Consider the following 24,712-nt stretch of genomic DNA (forward strand, 5'->3'; position numbering starts at 1 on the left):
CAAGGAATTCAAGGAGAGAGGTTCCATTGTTACCAAAAATGCTCCAGGGTGCACAAGAAGGACCAGCAAGCGCCAGGACCGTCTCTTACAAGTGTTTCAGCTTGGGGATGGGGCTCCCACCATTGCAGAGCTCAAGAATGGCAGCAGGCAGGTGTGAGGCATCTGCACGCACTGTGAGACTGCGGAGACTCTTGGAGCAAGGCCTGGTGTCCAGGAGGGCAGCAAAGAAGCCACTTTTCCAGAAAAACCATCAGGGATAGACTGATATTCTGCAAAAGGTACAGGGAGTGGACTGCTGAGGACTGGGGTAAAGTCATTTTCTCTGATGAACCCCCTTTCTGATTGTTTGGAACATCTGGAAAACAGTTTGTTGGGAGAAGACAAGGTGAGCGATACCACCAGTCTTGTCTCATGCCAACTGTAAAGCCTCCTGCAGCCATTCATGTGTGGGGCGGCTTCTCAGCCAAGGGAATCGGCTCTCTCACAGTCTTGCCTAAAAACACATCCATGAATAAAGAATGGGACCAGAATGTCCTCCAAGAGAAACTTCTCCCAACCGTCCAAGGTCCAGGGTCCATGGTCTGGAAACTCCCCAGATCTTAATCCCATTGAGAACTTTTGGTCAATTATCATGAGACGGTGGACAAACAAAAACCAACAAATTGTGACAAAATGCAAGCATTGATTGTGCAGGATTGGACGGCTATCAGTCCGGATTTGGTGCAGAAGTTGATTGAGAGCTGCCAGGGAGAATTGCAGAGGTCCTGAAGAAGAAGGGGCAACACTGCAAATACTGACTTGCTGCAGTAACTCATTCTAACGGCCAATAAAAGCTTTTGTTACTTATAATATGATTGCACTTGTATTTCTGTATGTGATAAAAAAATCTGACAAACCAGAGGGCAACAGATCATGTAACAATATAATATTTGTGTCATTCTCAAAAATTTTGGCCTTGATTGTACACCACACAGGAGAGCTGACACATCCTCTATATACTACACCACACAGGAGAGCTGACACATCCTCTATATACTACACCACACAGGAGAGCTGACACATCCTCTATATACTACACCACACAGGAGAGCCGACACATCCTCTATATACTACACCACACAGGAGGAGAGCCGACACATCCTCTATATACTACATCACACAGGAGACACATCCTCTATATACTACACCACACAAGAGACACATCCTCTATGTACTACACCACATAGGAGAGCTGACACATCCTCTATATACTACATCACACAGGAGACACATCCTCTTTATACTACACCACACAGGAGACACATCCTCTATATACTACACCACACAGGAGAGGTGACACATCCTCTATATACTACACCACACAGGAGACCTGACACATCCTCTATATACTACACCACACAGGAGACATATCCTCTATATACTACACCACACAGGAGACACATCCTCTATATACTACACCACACAGGAGACACATCCTCTATATACTACACCACACAGGAGACACATCCTCTATATACTACACCACACAGGAGAGCTGACACATCCTCTATATACTACACCACATAGGAGAGCTGACACATCCTCTATATACTACATCACACAGGAGACAAATCCTCTTTATACTACACCACACAGGAGACACATCCTCTATATACTACACCACACAGGAGAGGTGACACATCCTCTATATACTACACCACACAGGAGACCTGACACATCCTCTATATACTACACCACACAGGAGAGGTGACACATCCTCTATATACTACACCACACAGGAGACCTGACACATCCTCTATATACTACACCACACAGGAGACATATCCTCTATATACTACACCACACAGGAGACACATCCTCTATATACTACACCACACAGGAGACACATCCTCTATATACTACACCACACAGGAGACACATCCTCTATATACTACACCACACAGGAGACACATCCTCTATATACTACACCACACAGGAGACACATCCTCTATATACTACACCACACAGGAGACACATCCTCTATATACTACATCACACAGGAGACACATCCTCTATATACTACACCACACAGGAGACACATCCTCTATATACTACACCACACAGGAGAGCTGACACATCCTCTATATACTACACCACACAGGAGACACATCCTCTTTATACTACACCACACAGGAGACACATCCTCTATATACTACACCACACAGGAGACACATCCTCTATATACTACACCACACAGGAGAGCTGACACATCTTCTATATACTACACCACACAGGAGAGCTGACACATCCTCTATATACTAAACCACACAGGAGACACATCCTCTATATACTACACCACACAGGAGACACATCCTCTATATACTACACCACACAGGAGAGCTAACACATCCTCTATATACTACACCACACAGGAGAGCTGACACATCCTCTATATACTGCACCACACAGGAGAGCCGACACATCCTCTATATACTACACCACGCAGGAGAGATGACACATCCACTATATACTACACCACACAGGAGGAGAGCTGACACATCCTCTATATACTACACCACACAGGACAGCTGACACATCCTCTATATACTACACCACAAAGGAGACACATCCTCTATATACTACACCCCACAGGAGAGCTGACACATCTTCTATATACTACACCACACAGGAGAGCTGACACATCCTCTATATACTACACCACACAGGAGAGCTGACACATCCTCTATATACTACACCACACAGGAGAGCTGACACATTCTCTATATTCTGCACCACACAGGAGACCTGACACATCCTCTATATACTGCACCACACAGGAGGAGAGCCGAAACATCCTCTATATACTACATCACACAGGAGACATATCCTCTATATACTACACCACACAGGAGACACATCCTCTATATACTACACCATACAGGAGACACATCCTCTATATACTACACCACACAGGAGACACATCCTCTATATACTACACCACACAGGAGACACATCCTCTATATACTACACCACACAGGAGACACATCCTCTATATACTACACCACACAGGAGACACATCCTCTATATACTACACCACACAGGAGACACATCCTCTATATACTACATCACACAGGAGACACATCCTCTATATACTACACCACACAGGAGACACATCCTCTATATACTACACCACACAGGAGAGCTGACACATCCTCTATATACTACACCACACAGGAGACACATCCTCTTTATACTACACCACACAGGAGACACATCCTCTATATACTACACCACACAGGAGACACATCCTCTATATACTACACCACACAGGAGAGCTGACACATCTTCTATATACTACACCACACAGGAGAGCTGACACATCCTCTATATACTAAACCACACAGGAGACACATCCTCTATATACTACACCACACAGGAGACACATCCTCTATATACTACACCACACAGGAGAGCTAACACATCCTCTATATACTACACCACACAGGAGAGCTGACACATCCTCTATATACTGCACCACACAGGAGAGCCGACACATCCTCTATATACTACACCACGCAGGAGAGATGACACATCCACTATATACTACACCACACAGGAGGAGAGCTGACACATCCTCTATATACTACACCACACAGGACAGCTGACACATCCTCTATATACTACACCACACAGGAGACACATCCTCTATATACTACACCCCACAGGAGAGCTTACACATCTTCTATATACTACACCACACAGGAGAGCTGACACATCCTCTATATACTACACCACACAGGAGAGCTGACACATCCTCTATATACTACACCACACAGGAGAGCTGACACATCCTCTATATTCTGCACCACACAGGAGACCTGACACATCCTCTATATACTGCACCACACAGGAGGAGAGCCGAAACATCCTCTATATACTACATCACACAGGAGACATATCCTCTATATACTACACCACACAGGAGACACATCCTCTATATACTACACCATACAGGAGACACATCCTCTATATACTACACCACACAGGAGAGCCGACACATCCTCTGTATACTACACCACACAGGACAGCTGACACATCTTCTATATACTACACCACACAGGAGAGCTGACACATCCTCTATATACTACACCACACAGGAGACACATACTCTATATACTACACCCCACAGGAGAGCTGACACATCCTCTATATACTACACCACACAGGAGAGCTGACACATCCTCTATATACTACACCACACAGGAGAGCTGACACATCCTCTATATGCTGCACCACACAGGAGAGCCGACACATCCTCTATATACTACACCACGCAGGAAAGATGACACATCCTCTATATACTACACCACACAGGAGGAGAGCTGACATATCCGCTATATACTACACCACACAGGAGACACATACTCTATATCCTACATCACACAGTAGACCTGACACATCCTCTATATACTACACCACAAAGGAGACCTGACACATCCTCTATATACTACACCAGACAGGAGAGCTGACACATCCTCTATATACTACACCACACAGGAGGAGAGCCGATACATCCTCTATATACTACATCACACAGGAGGAGAGCCGATACATGCTCTATATACTACACCACACAGGAGGAGAGCGGATACATCCTCTATATACTACACCACATATGAGGGCTGACACATCCTCTATATACTACACCACACAGGAGAGCTGACACATCCTTTATATAATACACCACACAGGAGAGCTGGCACATCCTCTATATACTACACCACACAGGAAAGCTGACACATCCTCTATATACTACACCACACAGGAGAGCTGACACATCCTCTATATACTACACCACAAAGGAGACCTGACACATCCTCTATATACTACACCAGACAGGAGAGCTGACACATCCTCTATATACTACACAACACAGGAGGAGAGCTGACATATCCTCTATATACTACACCACACAGGAGGAGAGCCGATACATCCTCTATATACTACACCACACAGGAGGAGAGCCGATACATGCTCTATATACTACACCACACAGGAGGAGAGCGGATACATCCTCTATATACTACACCACACAGGAGAGCTGACACATCCTTTATATAATACACCACACAGGAGAGCTGACACATCCTCTATATAATACACCACACAGGAGACACATCCTCTATATACCACACCACACAGGAGACACATCCACTATATACTACACCACACAGGAGAGCCGACACATCCTCTATATACTACACCACACAGGACAGCTGACACATCCTCTATATACTACACCACACAGGAGACACATCCTCTATATACTACACCACACAGGAGAGCCGACACATCCTCTATATACTACACCACACAGGACAGCTGACACATCTTCTATATACTACACCACACAGGAGAGCTGACACATCCTCTATATACTACACCACACAGGATACACATCCTCTATATACTACACCCCACAGGAGAGCTGACACATCCTCTAAATACTACACCACACAGGAGAGCTGACACATCCTCTATATACTACACCACACAGGAGAGCTGACACATCCTCTATATGCTGCACCACCCAGGAGAGCCGACACATCCTCTATATACTACACCACGCAGGAAAGATGACACATCCTCTATATACTACACCACACAGGAGGAGAGCTGACACATCCGCTATATACTACACCACACAGGAGACACATCCTCTATATCCTACACCACACAGTAGAGCTGACACATCCTCTATATACTACACCACACAGGAGACCTGACACATCCTCTATATACTACACCACAAAGGAGACCTGACACATCCTCTATATACTACACCAGACAGGAGAGCTGACACATCCTCTATATACTACACAACACAGGAGGAGAGCTGACATATCCTCTATATACTACACCACACAGGAGGAGAGCCGATACATCCTCTATATACTACATCACACAGGAGGAGAGCCGATACATGCTCTATATACTACACCACACAGGAGGAGAGCGGATACATCCTCTATATACTACACCACATATGAGGGCTGACATATCCTCTATATACTACACCACACAGGAGAGCTGACACATCCTTTATATAATACACCACACAGGAGAGCTGGCACATCCTCTATATACTACACCACACAGGAAAGCTGACACATCCTCTATATACTACACCACACAGGAGAGCTGACACATCCTCTATATACTACACCACACAGGAGACACATCCTCTATATACTACACCACACAGGAGAGCTGACACATCCACTATATACTACACCACACAGGAGAGCTGACACATCCTCTATATACCACACCACACAGGAGACACATCCTCTATATACTACACCACACAGGAGAGCCGACACATCCTCTATATACTACACCACACAGGAGAGCTGACACATCCTCTACATACTGCACCACACAGGAGAGCTGACACATCCTCTATATACTACACCACACAGGAGAGCTGAAACATCCTCTATATACTGCACCACACAGGAGAACTTACACATCCTCTATATACTACACCACACAGGAGAGCTGACACATCCTCTATATACTGCACCACACAGGAGAGCTGACACATCCTCTATATACTACACCACACAGGAGGAGAGCTGACACATCCTCTATATACTACACCACACAGGAGACACATCCTCTATATACTACACCACACAGGAGGAGAGACAACACTTCCTCTATATACTACACCACACAGGAGAGCTGACACATCCTCTATATACTACACCACACAGGAGAGCTGACACATTCTCTATATACTACACCACACAGGAGAGCTGACACATCCTCTATATACTACACCACACAGGAGAGCTGACACATTCTCTATGTACTACACCACACAGGAGACACATCCTCTATATACTACACCACACAGGAGACACATCCTCTATATACTACACCACACAGGAGAGCTGACACATCTTCTATATACTACACCACACAGGAGAGCTGACACATCCTCTATATACTACACCACACAGGAGACACATCCTCTATATACTACACCACACAGGAGACACATCCTCTATGTACTACACCACACAGGAGAGCTGACACATCCTCTATATACTACACCACACAGGAGAGCTGACACATCCTCTATATACTGCACCACACAGGAGAGCCGACACATCCTCTATATACTACACCACGCAGGAGAGATGACACATCCACTATATACTACACCACACAGGAGGAGAGCTGACACATCCTCTATATACTACACCACACAGGACAGCTGACACATCCTCTATATACTACACCACACAGGAGACACATCCTCTATATACTACACCCCACAGGAGAGCTGACACATCCTCTATATACTACACCACACAGGAGAGCTGACACATCCTCTATATACTACACCACACAGGAGAGCTGACACATCCTCTATATACTACACCACACAGGAGAGCTGACACATCCTCTATATTCTGCACCACACAGGAGACCTGACACATCCTCTATATACTGCACCACACAGGAGGAGAGCCGAAACATCCTCTATATACTACATCACACAGGAGACATATCCTCTATATACTACACCACACAGGAGACACATCCTCTATATACTACACCATACAGGAGACACATCCTCTATATACTACACCACACAGGAGAGCCGACACATCCTCTGTATACTACACCACACAGGACAGCTGACACATCTTCTATATACTACACCACACTGGAGAGCTGACACATCCTCTATATACTACACCACACAGGAGACACATCCTCTATATACTACACCCCACAGGAGAGCTGACACATCCTCTATATACTACACCAGACAGGAGAGCTGACACATCCTCTATATACTACACCACACAGGAGAGCTGACACATCCTCTATATGCTGCACCACACAGGAGAGCTGACACATCCTCTATATACTACACCACGCAGGAAAGATGACACATCCTCTATATACTACACCACACAGGAGGAGAGCTGACACATCCGCTATATACTACACCACACAGGAGACACATCCTCTATATCCTACATCACACAGTAGAGCTGACACATCCTCTATTTACTACACCACACAGGAGACCTGACACATCCTCTATATACTACACCACAAAGGAGACCTGACACATCCTCTATATACTACACCAGACAGGAGAGCTGACACATCCTCTATATACTACACAACACAGGAGGAGAGCTGACATATCCTCTATATACTACACCACACAGGAGGAGAGCCGATACATCCTCTATATACTACATCACACAGGAGGAGAGCCGATACATGCTCTATATACTACACCACACAGGAGGAGAGCGGATACATCCTCTATATACTACACCACATATGAGGGCTGACACATCCTCTATATAATACACCACACAGGAGAGCTGACACATCCTTTATATAATACACCACACAGGAGAGCTGGCACATCCTCTATATACTACACCACACAGGAAAGCTGACACATCCTCTATATACTACACCAGACAGGAGAGCTGACACATCCTCTATATACTACACCACACAGGAGACACATTCTCTATATACTACACCACACAGGAGAGCCGACACATCCTCTATATACTACACCACACAGGACAGCTGACACATCTTCTATATACTACACCACACAGGAGAGCTGACACATCCTCTATATACTACACCACACAGGAGACACATCCTCTATATACTACACCCCACAGGAGAGCTGACACATCCTCTAAATACTACACCACACAGGAGAGCTGACACATCCTCTATATACTACACCACACAGGAGAGCTGACACATCCTCTATATGCTGCACCACACAGGAGAGCCGACACATCCTCTACATACTACACCACGCAGGAAAGATGACACATCCTCTATATACTACACCACACAGGAGGAGAGCTGACACATCCGCTATATACTACACCACACAGGAGACACATCCTCTATATCCTACACCACACAGTAGAGCTGACACATCCTCTATATACTACACCACACAGGAGACCTGACACATCCTCTATATACTACACCACAAAGGAGACCTGACACATCCTCTATATACTACACCAGACAGGAGAGCTGACACATCCTCTATATACTACACAACACAGGAGGAGAGCTGACATATCCTCTATATACTACACCACACAGGAGGAGAGCCGATACATCCTCTATATACTACATCACACAGGAGGAGAGCCGATACATGCTCTATATACTACACCACACAGGAGGAGAGCGGATACATCCTCTATATACTACACCACATATGAGGGCTGACACTTCCTCTATATACTACACCACACAGGAGAGCTGACACATCCTTTATATAATACACCACACAGGAGAGCTGGCACATCCTCTATATACTACACCACACAGGAAAGCTGACACATCCTCTATATACTACACAACACAGGAGAGCTGACACATCCTCTATATACTACACCACACAGGAGACACATCCTCTATATACTACACCACACAGGAGAGCTGACACATCCACTATATACTACACCACACAGGAAAGCTGACACATCCTCTATATACTACACCACACAGGAGAGCTGACACATCCTCTATATACCACACCACACAGGAGACACATCCTCTATATACTACACCACACAGGAGAGCCGACACATCCTCTGTATACTACACCACACAGGAGAGCCGACACATCCTCTATATACTACACCACACAGGAGAGCTGACACATCCTCTATATACTACACCACACAGGAGAGCTGACACATCCTCTACATACTGCACCACACAGGAGAGCTGACACATCCTCTATATACTACACCACACAGGAGAGCTGACACATCCTCTATATACTGCACCACACAGGAGAACTTACACATCCTCTATATACTACACCACACAGGAGAGCTGACACATCCTCTATATACTGCACCACACAGGAGAGCTGACACATCCTCTATCTACTACACCACACAGGAGGAGAGCTGACACATCCTCTATATACTACACCACACAGGAGACACATCCTCTATATACTACACCACACAGGAGGAGAGACAACACTTCCTCTATATACTACACCACACAGGAGAGCTGACACATCCTCTATATACTACACCACACAGGAGAGCTGACACATTCTCTATATACTACACCACACAGGAGAGCTGACACATCCTCTATATACTACACCACACAGGAGAGCTGACACATTCTCTATGTACTACACCACACAGGAGAGCTGACACATCCTCTATATACTACACCACACAGGAGAGCTGACAGATCCTCTATAAACTACACCACACAGGAGAGCTGACACATCCTCTATATACTACACCACACAGGAGGAGAGCTAACACATCCTCTATATACTACACCACACAGGAGAGCTGACACATCCTCTATATACTACACCACACAGGAGACACATCCTCTATATACTACACCACACAGGAGACACAGCCTCCATATACTACACCACACAGGAGACACATCCTCTATATACTACACCACACAGGAAACACATCCTAAAAATACTACACCACACAGGAGACACATCCTTTATATACTGCACCACACAGGAGAGCTGACACATCCTCTATATACTACACCACACAGGAGACACATCCTCTATATACTACACCACACAGGAGACACATCCTCTGTATACTGCACCACACAGGAGAGCTGACACATCCTCTATATACTACACCACACAGGAGAGCTGACACATCCTCTATATCAGTGATGGCGAACCTTTTGGAGACTGAGTGCCCAAACTACAACCCAAAGCGACATATTTTTCACAAAGTGCCAAATACCAATTTAAAGTAACTTATTGCTCCCAGCTCTGTCACAGACTCGAACGTATTGGCGTCCCGAAGACACCAATACAGTACAAAGATGGAGCAATGTGGATTATTATTGTAGATTCCCTCTAAGGTCCCTCTAACAGGATGAATCACAGTCCCTGAGAAGGGGCTTCAATGATAATCCAGCTCTGTCCACTCCTCCTGTACTTCAAGTCACTTTAAAATAGTGCTGAACACGGCACGTTCTGGGCTCCCTGTGACTGCAGGAGGAGGAGTCCTGAATGGTGACCTTTGTGCTGGGTGATGGCCTGGGTGCCCACAGAGAGGGCTCAGAGTGCCATCTCTGGCACCCGTGCCATAGGTTCGCCACCACTGCTCTATATACTACACCACACAGGAGAGCTGACACATCCTCTATATACTACACCACACATAATTGCTGTTATAAAGGCTTACTATGTAAAATTTTCACTTAGTTAGTGAAGCTATCTATTGTATCCAAGACTCATGAATTAACATGATGTTGAAGTGAATGTGGCACACATTTGTTGCAATATACCTATGTTTAGAAAGTCTTTGAAGTTGTCTGTGTATATATCTGAGGTGAGTGCTATTTACTGTTTAGTCTATGACCCAATGTCGATATTTATTACATCTGTTCTCTATTTATGGCAATGATAAAAATAGAATAACTTTGAGGTTATTATGGGTGCTGAAAGCAAATACTTATTTCCAAATTTGAAAATTTGCTGATAAAATGCTGCAAAAACTTTTTGTCAGAAGGGAAAGTTGGGAATATCAGTCCCTCTTATGGATAGGAAATACAATATCTAAGACTTAGCATAAATTGAGGTCCAAGTATTAAAGGGGTTTACGTTTCCTCCCAGAGTGGTCTGGAGCAGGGAAGGAGTCAATAGTGACATCCCTGGTGGTATAGGGAGTTGATGGGGCTCATACCAACATACCTTGTGATCAAGGACTGGGAAGGGACTTATATTAAAGTTTTGTAACTTGAATGATACATTGTTATCTTTGAAAGACCTTCATGGACTGTGATGGGGCAAGAGAATAGTAGATTGTATAGGTAAATAGGTTCCACTAGCCGTTTGTCCAAACCCCTTTGTGAATGTTCATCAGACGATCCTATAACAACACAGAACAACTTCTGTAATATTGGAAGGCAGATTTTATTTATTTTTTCCTAGAATACAAATTATCAGATAGAGGTCTGTGCAGGTGTCTAGATCTGCAGACCTGTGACTGTAGCTCAATTAGCAATTCGACAAATGCAATCCAATAGGTATATACAATCCGCATATACAGCTCACCTCTCCAAATTTGCATATGTTAAGCCACATCCTTAAAGGGGTTTGCGCTTGGCGATCTCTATACAGATGAATGGAGCAGAGTGGTCATGCGTGGCCATCTGATCCATTACTCTCATGGAGCGACGAGGGGTCCGACGGAGGTCGGTGGGACCCATCGTTTTCGTGAGCTGTGGGGCTTTCATCACTGAGATCCCCACCAATAAGCAAGTTAGTCCCTATCCTGTGGTAGGGGTTTAACTTGTATTCGTGGGAAAACCCATTTAACTCCCTAGTATTCTCACCAAAAAATAGTGTGATACTAAATCTTTTGTGCCTTCCACATTGTTTAATGCCCTCCTTTCTGTGGCCCTCCACACCTTATAATTTAACCTTCCTTGTGTTCCTTTACACTACATTATAACCTACTTCCTGTGACCTTCCACACAATGTATATTCTCTTCTATTGTTACCTATCCACTGTATAATACTCTCTTGCTGTGGCCCCCAATACTGTATACTGCCCCCTGAGAAAGTAGGATGACACCTAAAATTTAGAATGTCTAATTGAATCTGGGGAGATTGGGAGGAATGAGGATTGCAATTTATTTGTTCCAATGCATCTAAAAAAATAAAAAAGAAGCAACAAGGCAAACAATGAAAATCTCTAGCTGCCAATCAGATCTATTTGTCTCCATTGTAAGAGACTACAAGCCAACTCTGTGTAGTCAGATTCGGCTGTCACATGTTTCTTCTTTCTATCCGCTGCTACTTTTTGTGAGTGTAGTAAGAGCTTCCCTTGCTTTGGAGAACTTGTCATGTTCTGTATTACACACTGACAAATCACTGATATGAAAGGACATTGGGGCTCATTTACCAAGGGCCCGCGGACCGCACTTTCGTCGGACATCCCGGCGATTTCTGTTTTGCGCTGCTGGGATAGGGATCTAAAAGGGGTAATTCATGCAACACAAATCGGGGGGCAGCTGTTGGACGATCCGACGGATTCAGACAAACCACGGGATTTAACTTAAAAATTGTGTCTTAAGTCAAGCACTTACATGCACCAGGTGAAGGTGAAGCGACACATGCAGGAAATTGGACGCACGATCTTCATGCATCGCAGCAGAGTTCATCCTCGTCGGACAGTCCGGATCGGGGATCGCGCAGGGACCGGGTAAGTAAATGTGCCCCATTGTGTAATACTTCAATTCACCTTTAGGGGTGATGCAGGGAAACGAAACGCTTACTGAATAGTTTCCTAACAGATAACCAATGGTCCCAGCTGGATGATCCTCTATCATTAGTCTTTTGTTTAGTGGATCTATAGCAGAAGATCCCTTTAAGGTGTAAGCACAATTTTCATTAATTAAATTCAATTTTTTCCCTCCTCCTTTTTATTTGGCAGTTTGTTAGAAAATAACACTAATAACCACAAATGCTTCTGTATACACATAATGTTTCCATTGTAAGCAGGGGGTCTCTGAAGTCAGACGGAGGAACAGTCACCTTGTCATCGCTAGGACTTTCCGACCACAAAAAGATCTGTGATGATACACATTATGTGTGTTTCTTTGGCTCAGCTTCATATGACTTCATGCTGCGCTTTGAGTTCCATGCAGGAAGATGATTCATTTCTTATGCTTTCTTTGTAGTGGCAATAATTCTATTTGATCTCCTACTCTTCAAGGAGGATTCAAGACTCCGGTAAAATTTTATCCAAACTATTTTACTGGACCACATTTAAAATGTTGAGAAATAAATTTAAAAATGTTGATATTTGATTAATATTTTTTCATATATCTTTGTCATGGTTCATAAAGAGCTCCAAACCCCTTTTATAGAAATAAAACACAAATAATAGAATGTTTGAAGTCCCCACCAGAGGGAGCTCAGGAGCTAACTGTATATAAAACCACCACTAGAGGGAGCTCAGTAACACAGGAGATTACTACATAAATAATAATTACTACATAGTAAATAATTATTTACTACATAGTAGATTATACTACCACTGTTGGAGCTCAGGAGATTACTACATCCTATATATGCAGGCATCACTAACACAAGAGATTACTACATATTGTATATACAGGCACCACATGTGGTTGTTTAGGAAAGTTCTACATACTATATAAGCAGCCACCATTAGTGGAACTTGGGAGATTACTACATACTGTATATACACAACCACTAGGGGGAGCTCAGGAGATTACTACATACTGTATATAGGTCACCACTAGGGGGAGCTCAGGAGATTACTACATACTGTATATACACCACCACTAGGGGGAGCTCAGGAGATGACTACATACTGTATATACAGCCACCACTAATGGAAGCTTAGTATTTTACAAAATACTGTATATACAGCCACCAATATGGGGAGCTCAGGAGATTACTACATACTGTAAAGATGCTAGGGGGAGCTCAGGAGATTACTACTTACTGTATATACAGCCACTACTAGGGGGAGCTCAGGAGATTACTACTTACTGTATATACAGCCACTACTAGGGGGAGCTCAGGAGATTACTACATACTGTATATACAGCCACCACTAGGAGGAGCTCAGGAGATTACTACATACTGTATATAGGTCACCACTAGGGGGAGCTCAGGAGATTACTACATACTGTATATACACCACCAGTAGGGGGAGCTCAGGAGATTACTACATACTGTATATACAGCCACTACTAGGGGGAGCTCATGAGATTACTACATACTGTATATACAGCACCACTAGGGGGAGATCAGGAGATTACTACATACTGTATATACAGCCACCACTAGGATCAGCTCAGGAGATTACTACATACTGTATATACAGCCACCACTAATGTAAGCTTAGGATTTTACAAAATACTGTATATACAGCCACCAATATGGGGAGCTCAGGAGATTACTACATACTGTAAAGATAGCCACTACTAGGGGGAGCTCAGGAGATTACTACTTGCTGTATATACAGCCACTACTAGGGGGAGCTCAGGAGATTACTACATACTGTATATACAGCCACCACTAGGAGGAGCTCAGGAGATTACTACATACTGTATATACACCACCAGTAGGGGGAGCTCAGGAGATTACTACATACTGTATATACAGCCACTACTAGGGGGAGCTCAGGAGATTACTACATACTGTATATACAGCCACCACTAGGAGGAGCTCAGCAGATTACTACATACTGTATATACAGCCACCACTAGGAGGAGCTCATGAGATTACTACATACTGTATATACACCACCACTAGGGGGAGCTCAGGAGATTACTACATACTGTATATACAGCCACCACTAGGATCAGCTCAGGAGATTACTACATACTGTATATACAGCCACCACTAATGGAAGCTTAGGATTTTACAAAATACTGTATATACAGCCACCACTAGGGGGAGCTCAGGAGATTACTACATACTGTATATACCACCACTACTAGGGGGAACTCAGGAGATTACTACATACTGTATATACAGCCACCACTAGGAGGAGCTCATGAGATTACTACATACTGTATATACACCACCACTAGGGGGAGCTCAGGAGATATCTACATACTGTATTTACAGGCACCACTTGGGTCGACCCACCAGCATGCTCACTCACAAAATATGTTAAGGGAAATTCAAGTATGTAAACAATTTGATAAAAGTGTAAGAGTATGAGTGCCCAATATATGTGTTTATAAGCTGTAACATTATATCTGGCCATTATATAACCTAAATTCTGAAGTAGCAGTTTTCTCCTCTACAGTCTCTTTGTGTTATTTCAAGTTATTCTAGAGCTTGTGGCTGGAGACTTGCTGCTGTGATATCTCCCATAAACTACACATAGAAAGGTGAGGAGAATCTGCTCCCTAACATTCAAACACATTTATCTCTCTTCTATTACTCAGCAGGATCATATAGAACATTATTGAGAAGTACTAAACTGTAATAATGGGAATAAAGCACTTGGGGTTAAATAGAAGCTTACTATTAACTCCATCAGCCTCAGTACACTGGAGAATACAATTAGAGAACAATGTTGAGTTACTTGAGTAAAGAACGCAAGGAAGGAACCGCTTGTTGTTCAAGAAGGTTCCTGCTGCAGAAAACATTCCCCAAACCATGACACTTCCTCCCACACCTTTCACTGTGTGTTAGCGACCTAAGGGTACATTCACACGGTCATGGTGGCCATGACTGACCAGATTATAGACTTCTATGGCTCCTGGTCACGGAACGTTGAGCACAAGGTGTGTCACAGCACCGAGACCGAGTATAGCGGCCGCTCCGCAAAATATAGGACATGTCCTATAGTTTGGCAGATTTGCATCATGGCCGCACGTCTGTCTATAGAGGGGGCGGAGGGGTGAAGAGCGCTCACCCTGGCCCTGTTCTCATCCGGGATCCGGTCCGTGCAAGCACGCAGCCTTGTGAATGAGCACTTGGTCTTGATGCAACAACTTCCATGTGACATGGGTCATTGGAGGTCACATTAGCAGATGTAGAATATTGGTGCAGTGGGTGGGGGTCTCTCACCCTGTGTATACAGACTAGATCACATCTCTCTGATGAAAAATCACTAATCCACCCTCTCAGCAGATGTTCTATTTGCTTTGAGGTTTGAATGGTTAATCCGTGAGGGCGCGCAGTGACGTCACGGACCGGTCACGCTCTGTTATGACAGCTGGAGCTATGTGACCCTTTTATACCTCGCAAGTGACAACACGGTAACACAGCACAGCAGCCAAACCGCTAACACATGAGTCTCCCATCCCAACCGGATACTCTGGATTCACCATAATATCACTGGGGGGTGCGAATGCCCAAGGGGGTCTGAATGATACCGCAGCCCAACCTTATGATGTACCGTAATTTTGGGCTTAGTGACAGGCGCAGCCTTTGATGTTGGCTCATCTGCCTCTCTATAAATTAGACTCAGTGTCATGGCGCCGCGGTGGTCCTCAGCTGTAATTTAGTGACTGTGTGTCTACTCTGGAGGAAGACTTCCCAATGACAGGCGCACGCGAGGCTCCGATATTCAAAACCCTGGAATAATATTTTACTTTCAAACTGCAGCTGAGTACAAAAAACGAAATGTTCCAAAACATCAGCGTAATAAATGTCACCGCCAAAACTGGACGCTTACATTATCGCCCGCAATTTATAGACTGTGGCAGATGGCAGCGCAGCGGCTGCACTTTTAGGATTGCTAATGTCTGCTCAGGGTACACGATCTCCAGTAACAAGCTTCACATCAAAGAGGGGGGGGGGGGGTACATTGCTTGGCTCTAGTAGTCAGAGACCAGTGCTGGGGGCTCAGTCATTAATATCAGTGGCCAGTATGACAGGAGCACAGCAAAGTAAGTAGTTTTTTTAGTGGAAAATATTTTATATTCTGCGGTACAATGGGGTTAGTTGTGATTTGAATGGTAAATATTATTTAGGAGCACAGTGTGGGACATAATGGTTATCTGGGTGACTTTATACTTTAATTGACTATATTATTTTTAGGGGCACAGTGTGGAGATTTGCTGCAAGGAGTGAAAGGAATCTGGCAGAAAATTCTGCAATGAATGGTCACAACAGGGTAAAGTCGTTGTGCACTTGGGGACTCAAAGGGAAAGACATGTCACCTGTGTGGTACTAGATCACAATTCCTATGTAGTCACTGACAACTCTCATGTAGCGTCAGTGAGCAAAAGCTTTTTTCTGTGGGAAGCCTGCAAAACCCCAACATCAATGCCATGACATCATCACTGCCACTCACTTTACTAACCCGAGAGCCATGAGAGGGAGAAGGAGAAAGGTATTACACTATTTTTTATTTCAGGGAAATTCAGGGAAATTTTTGAGTAGGGCCAGCAACACAAACAGTAGTTCAAAAGACCCAAAGGGATGGGGGAGGATAAGAGGAGAAGGGCTAGTGAAGAACGGAAAGGGTCTCTGAGTTGTCTCGGAGGGTCTCACAGTTGCACCCCAGACTACCCCATGTACATATCATGAAAATCACAGCAGCCTCCATGGAGTATGGGGAGGTGTAGAAACATGCTGGGATTTCATATGATCAGATACATACATGAGGTAGATTTTACAAATGTTAGTGGGCAAGGGCACTTAGATGACATCACTCTGGTCACTGAAGTGCTGAAGGGTGAGAAGGCAAGGGGAGAAGCCACTGGACTTGGCCGAGCAGGAAATGCTCCCTCCAACTTGTTCTAGATCCGGCTGTATGACAGGTAAGATAACAAAGTTGATTTTATAGAGAAACAATTTTTAAAGGAAACCTACCATTTGATTTGATGCATTATGAAGCAAACATAACTTGAGACTGCTGTAGCTACACTGATGCAGGATCATATCTTGGTTAATCCCTGTGCTGAGTGGTTTTGCTGATAAAACAGATATAACATTATGATAATGAAGCGCTGTTGCTTATATGACTCCTTCAGTGCTTGCTTCCGCGCTTCTCCTAGCCTGTGAGTTTTTCTCTGCAGTAGAGGATGATGCAATCACTATTCTCCCTGCCAGACAGAATAATCAATTGCTGCACCATCCCCCAACTGCTGTGTATGAGTGAACCAGCTGAGGTTGATTAGTCTTGCTTGACTAACCTCCATTTGTAATTACAAGCTCAGTGTTGATCAAGGAAGCCATGCTGATTCCCAAGATCCTGAATGTTATAATTGTTTTTTCAGAAAAACCACTCAGCTCAGGGATTAACCAAGATATGATCCTGCATCAGTGTAGCTACAGCAGTATTAAGGTATGTTTGCTTCATAATGCATCAAATTTAAATGGTAGGGTTCCTTTAACTAAAAGTAGGGAACAACATTATGCAATATTTTTTTGTATAGACCCTTCAGACACACACACACACATTTATATATATCAATCATGTCTCACCTTAGTCGTCTCTTTTCCAGACTAAATAAATCTAGTTGTTTTAATCTTTCCTCATAACTGAGACCCTCCATACCCCTTATCAGTTTTGTGGCTCTACGTTGAACCCTCTCCAGCTCCAGGGCATCCTTTTTATGGACCGGTGCCCAGAACTGGACAGCATATTCCAGGTGAGGCCAAACCAATTCCTTGTACAGTGGTAATATTACATCCCTATCCTGAGAGTCCAGACCACTGCTGATACATGACAAGTTCCTACTGGCTCTAGAGGCAGCTGATTGACATTGCATGCTGTTATTCAATTTATGATCTACTAGTACCCCCAGGTCCTTCTCAACAAGGGACTCTCCCAGATTTACTCCCCCAAGGACATATTTTGCCTGTGGATTAATAGCCCCCAGGTGCATAACGGAGGAACTGCCTTAGTGAATCGCCGGAAGATCCGAATCCACCACAGAGAACGCGCCGCTGGATCGCGAATGGACCGGGTAAGTAAATCTGCCCCAATATCCACAGCGGCTCCTCCGTCCAGGCATCTTCTCACCTCTTCATAGAAGCAGATCCGGTTAGTCTGACTGTGAGCAACTAGTAAATCTGCTGATGTGTTGGCTCACAGAGTATTGTCTACAATGTGGATACAATGCAACAATCAGCTGTGAGAAGTTTTAGGGTTGTATGTATTTTTAACCCCTAAATGATCTTGCTTGGACAGAGAGCAGAGATTGTGACTGTTTCTTGAATGTGGCTGTTAAGGCAGTTTTTTCAGATGAATGTCCAAAAAAAATAAATAACCCATTAAAATATATAGGAGAATCATAATATTATTGTCTATTCTTAATCTGCACCTCATCAGAAATAACCATAGCAATGACAGACAGACTAATGCACATGAGCGATGGAAGACGTCCCTCTATTGTTAATAGTTGGATAACTTCGGCCATATGTTCAATAACCAAAATAAACATAAAAAGCAACAAAAAAAAATCTAAACCCTTGCTTGTGGTAATGTACTTTGCAGTGTTATAATCTGCACACTAGGTGGCGCTGTTGTACAAAGCAAGATTGTAGGTTAAATAATAACATTTAATTATTACCTAAATGTGTTAGATTTTCCCCAAAACTGAAAATGGCGATTTTTGCAGGTACAGGAGTCACTATAAAGTGTATATTGGTATTATAAACTTACACAACAGAAGCACTCTATGTATAAAAATAATTTATATATTCACTGAACAGGCTAGAGATGGGATTTCCTCATACAGAGCTCCACATCTTTACTTTTGCAGCACCCACTAGGGGGAGCTATGTGCACATGGATTTATACTGTTTACCTTGAGCATAATAATCAATAAGTTAAAGGGGAATTCCATGTTTGTAAGTCTAGCTAATCCTATGTTTAATGATAAGTCGAAAAATATTACATTTCTATATCAGTTTCTCACAACTTTCCAAATCTCTGTCGGCCACAATTCATTATAAACATTCATTCTTTAATTTAGTACATTGATGATAAGCTCAGCGGGCGACAGGGACTAACATTCTAGTATAAAAGAGTTTTACATAAGCCTAAAAAAACAACCATAATTACACACGTCTACATACCTACACATAAAATATACACCTATACATACACATCAAACATATACATCTACACACATACACATCGTCACACACAAGCTTATGCATACATGAAATACAGTTTCTGACAAATACCTCCACATGCCAAACATTGACATGCCTGCATACATATATTAATACACATACACACCCACACACATATAAGAACACATACACAAACATACATACACACATGCAAATACATACACATACACACACATTAATACACATACATACCTATGCACTCCTCTACTCATATACATGCGCCTACACACACACAAACACACACATTAATACACATAGTTGCACACACACACATACATGCATACACAAACACACACAGTAGTAGACATATACACACATTTATACACATAGCCATACACACTTACACATGTACACACAAACACACACATTAGTAAACATATACACACATTTATACACATAGACGTACACACTTACACACGTACACGCAAACACACATCAATACACATATACACACACACATGTACATACATACAAAAAATATATACACATGCCTGCACACACCCAACACACACATTAATGCACATAGTCGTATACACATACATGCATATACAAACACACACATTAGTAGACATATACACACATTTATACACATAGATGTACACACTTACACACATGCATACACAAACACACACATTAATGCACATATACACACATTTATACACATAGACGTACACACAGACACACACGTACGTACATGCTCAATCATACACATTAACACGCATACACACATACAGACACATAGCTACACATACACACATATACATTTACTTACACACACCTCTATATATCTACACCTAACATGAATTCCCAATGTCGCTCCTCATTTCTGACACAGATTCCTCCATACAGCCAAAGAATTAAATGATAATTTAAAAAATGATGTGCCTGCTGCCACCACCAGGGGGAGCTCATGAGCATATTTCATATAGTGAAACAGAGCTCCATGAATAGATGTTGCTGTGACCTCTATATACATATATATTAAGCAATGAATCAGTACAGGGTGTTATAGGGTGGACATTCCCTTTAAGTCATCTCCCTGCACATCTCAGCATCTTCCTAACAATCCGCAGTAGCTTGCGGCAGCGTCTGAGGAATCTGTAGCATATGACCGGCTGCCTGAAACCAGATCTCAAGGTCGTGGAGTCTAGAGATGTCTTCTTCATGAGCTGCCACCAACCTGAGCCTGGAGACAAGAGCTTAGATGTCAGAAAACACCTCACAGGGCAAAGATAGACGCGAGCGGCGGCAGCCATGTGTCCGGCATAACTTCATCTTACAAGGATGTCTGGCCCTCGCTGCGCTCTCAGGCGCCTGCGTCTCTGGTTTCCATCGTGTGGCCTTATGAAGAGAGAAGCAGAGGAGGCAGGAATCACCGGAATGAGGCACCAGGAGGCTCCGCCGCACGGGAAACACACAGATACTGGGGCTCATTTACTAAGGGTCTGAACGCCGCACTTTCGTGGGTTTCCTGTATATTTCCGATTTGCCCTGAATTGCCCTGAGATTTCGTCGCACGCGGTTGGATCGTGGCGTATCGGCGCCGGCTTTCACGCGACAGAAATGGGGGGGGCGTGGCCATCGGACAACCCGACGGATTCGGAAAAACAGCGGAATTTAAAAAGCAAATTGTGTCGCAAGATCAAGCACTCACATGCACCAGGAAGAAGAAGGTGAACTCCGGCGGACCTGAGCGGGGAATTGACACATGCAGGATATCGGGCGCACAATCTTAGTGAATCCCGGCAGAACCCGAATCCTCGTTGGACAACGCATCGCGGGATCACGACTGGACCGGGTAAGTAAATGAGCCCCAATATCTAGAGTAGCGTCCTCCAACCTCCATACAGACAGAGGACCGCACATAACCCTCAACTACAACCGTAAGGCCGAGGTCACACGTCTCACGGGCCTCGGCCTGATCGCTTGAACGTTTGACCACGGCCTGAAGGGATCATGTGTTCAGCATTTTCCTCAGTAAACTACCAGCTCCCTGACGTTTTGGATGAAATTGCCTTTTTACCACAAACTCTTTTATGTTTAAAAACCACTATTTCTTCCAAAAAGAAAAAAAATCTTCACCTCCAAAGCCGTATGCAAACAACCTGACAAGAGTCACTTTTTGCCTGTAATGAGTCATGTGAAGAGATAAAAGGGGGGACATCAGGGCTAGACAGTGTAACAGCCTGTGACACCCCCACAACTTTTCTGGCTAGTAGTGGATTGTAATGCAGGTGGTTCAGAGGGCCCAAGCCTTCTAGGGAGTCCATGGCCACCCAAACCATCAACAATGTTTTATGTGGAGAATAGTGTATTAATTCAGAGATAATGGGGCAGATTTATCAAGCTGTCTGAAAGTCGGAATATTTCTAGTTGCCCATGGCAACCAATCACAGCTCAGCTTTCATTTTACCAGTGCTCATGAATATTTTAAAGGGGAGCTATGATTGGTTGCCATGGGCAACTAGAAAAATTCTGACTTTCAGACAGCTTGATAAATCTGCCCCAATAATGACCTAATCACTGTGTGTATTATCTCTGTACTGTGACATCACTGTGTGTATTATCTCTGTACTGTGACATCACTGTGTGTATTATCTCTGTACTGTGACATCACTGTGAGTATTATCTCTGTACTGTGACATCACTGTGTGTATTATCTCTGTACTGTGATATCACTGTGTGTATTATGCCTGTACTGTGACATCACTGTGTGTATTATCCCTGTACTGTGACATCACTGTGTGTATTATCTCTGTACTGTGACATCACTGTGTGTATTATCCCTGTACTGTGACATCACTGTGTGTATTATCCCTATTACTGTGACATCACTGTGTGTATTATCTCTGTACTGTGATATCACTGTGTGTATTATGCCTGTACTGTGACATCACTGTGTGTATATCCCTGTACTGTGACATCACTGTGTGTATTATCTCTGTACTGTGATATCACTGTGTGTATTATCTCTGTACTGTGACATCACTGTGTGTGTTATCCCTGTACTGTGACATCACTGTGTGTATTATCTCTGTACTGTGACATCACTGTGAGTATTATCTCTGTACTGTGACATCACTGTGTGTATTATCCCTGTACTGTGACATCACAGTGTGTATTATCCCTGTACTGTGACATCACTGTGTGTATTATCTCTGTACTGTGACATCACTGTGTGTATTATCTCTGTACTGTGACATCACTGTGTGTATTATCCCTGTACTGTGACATCGCTGTGTGTATTATCCCTATTACTGTGACATCACTGTGTGTATTATCTCTGTAGTGTGACATCACTGTGTGTATTATCCCTGTACTGTGACATCACTGTGTGTATTATCCCTGTACTGTGACATCACTGTGTATTATCTCTGTACTGTGACATCACTGTGAGTATTAACTCTGTACTGTGACATCACTGTGTGTATTATCTCTGTAGTGTGACATCACTGTGTGTATTATCTCTGTACTGTGACATCACTGTGTGTATTATCCCTGTACTGTGACATCACTGTGTGTATTATCCCTGTACTGTGACATCACTGTGTATATTATCTCTGTACTGTGACATCAATGTGTGTATTATCTCTGTACTGTGACATCAATGTGTGTATTATCCCTGTACTGTGACATCACTGTGTGTATTATCTCTGTACTGTGACATCGCTGTGTATTATCTCTGTACTGTGACATTACTGGGTGTATTATCTCTGTACTGTGACATCACTGTGTGTATTATCTCTGTACTGTGACATCGCTGTGTATTATCTCTGTACTGTGACATTACTGGGTGTATTATCTCTGTACTGTGACATCACTGTGTGTATTATCCCTGTACTGTGACATCACTGTGTATTATCTCTGTACTGTGACATCGCTGTGTATTATCTCTGTACTGTGACATTACTGGGTGTATTATCCCTGTACTGTGACATCACTGTGTGTATTATCCCTGTACTGTGACATCACTGTGTATATTATCTCTGTACTGTGACATCAATGTGTGTATTATCTCTGTACTGTGACATC

The sequence above is a fragment of the Engystomops pustulosus genome, chromosome 1 (genome assembly GCF_040894005.1).
Source record: "Engystomops pustulosus chromosome 1, aEngPut4.maternal, whole genome shotgun sequence".
NCBI lineage: Eukaryota > Metazoa > Chordata > Amphibia > Anura > Leptodactylidae > Engystomops > Engystomops pustulosus.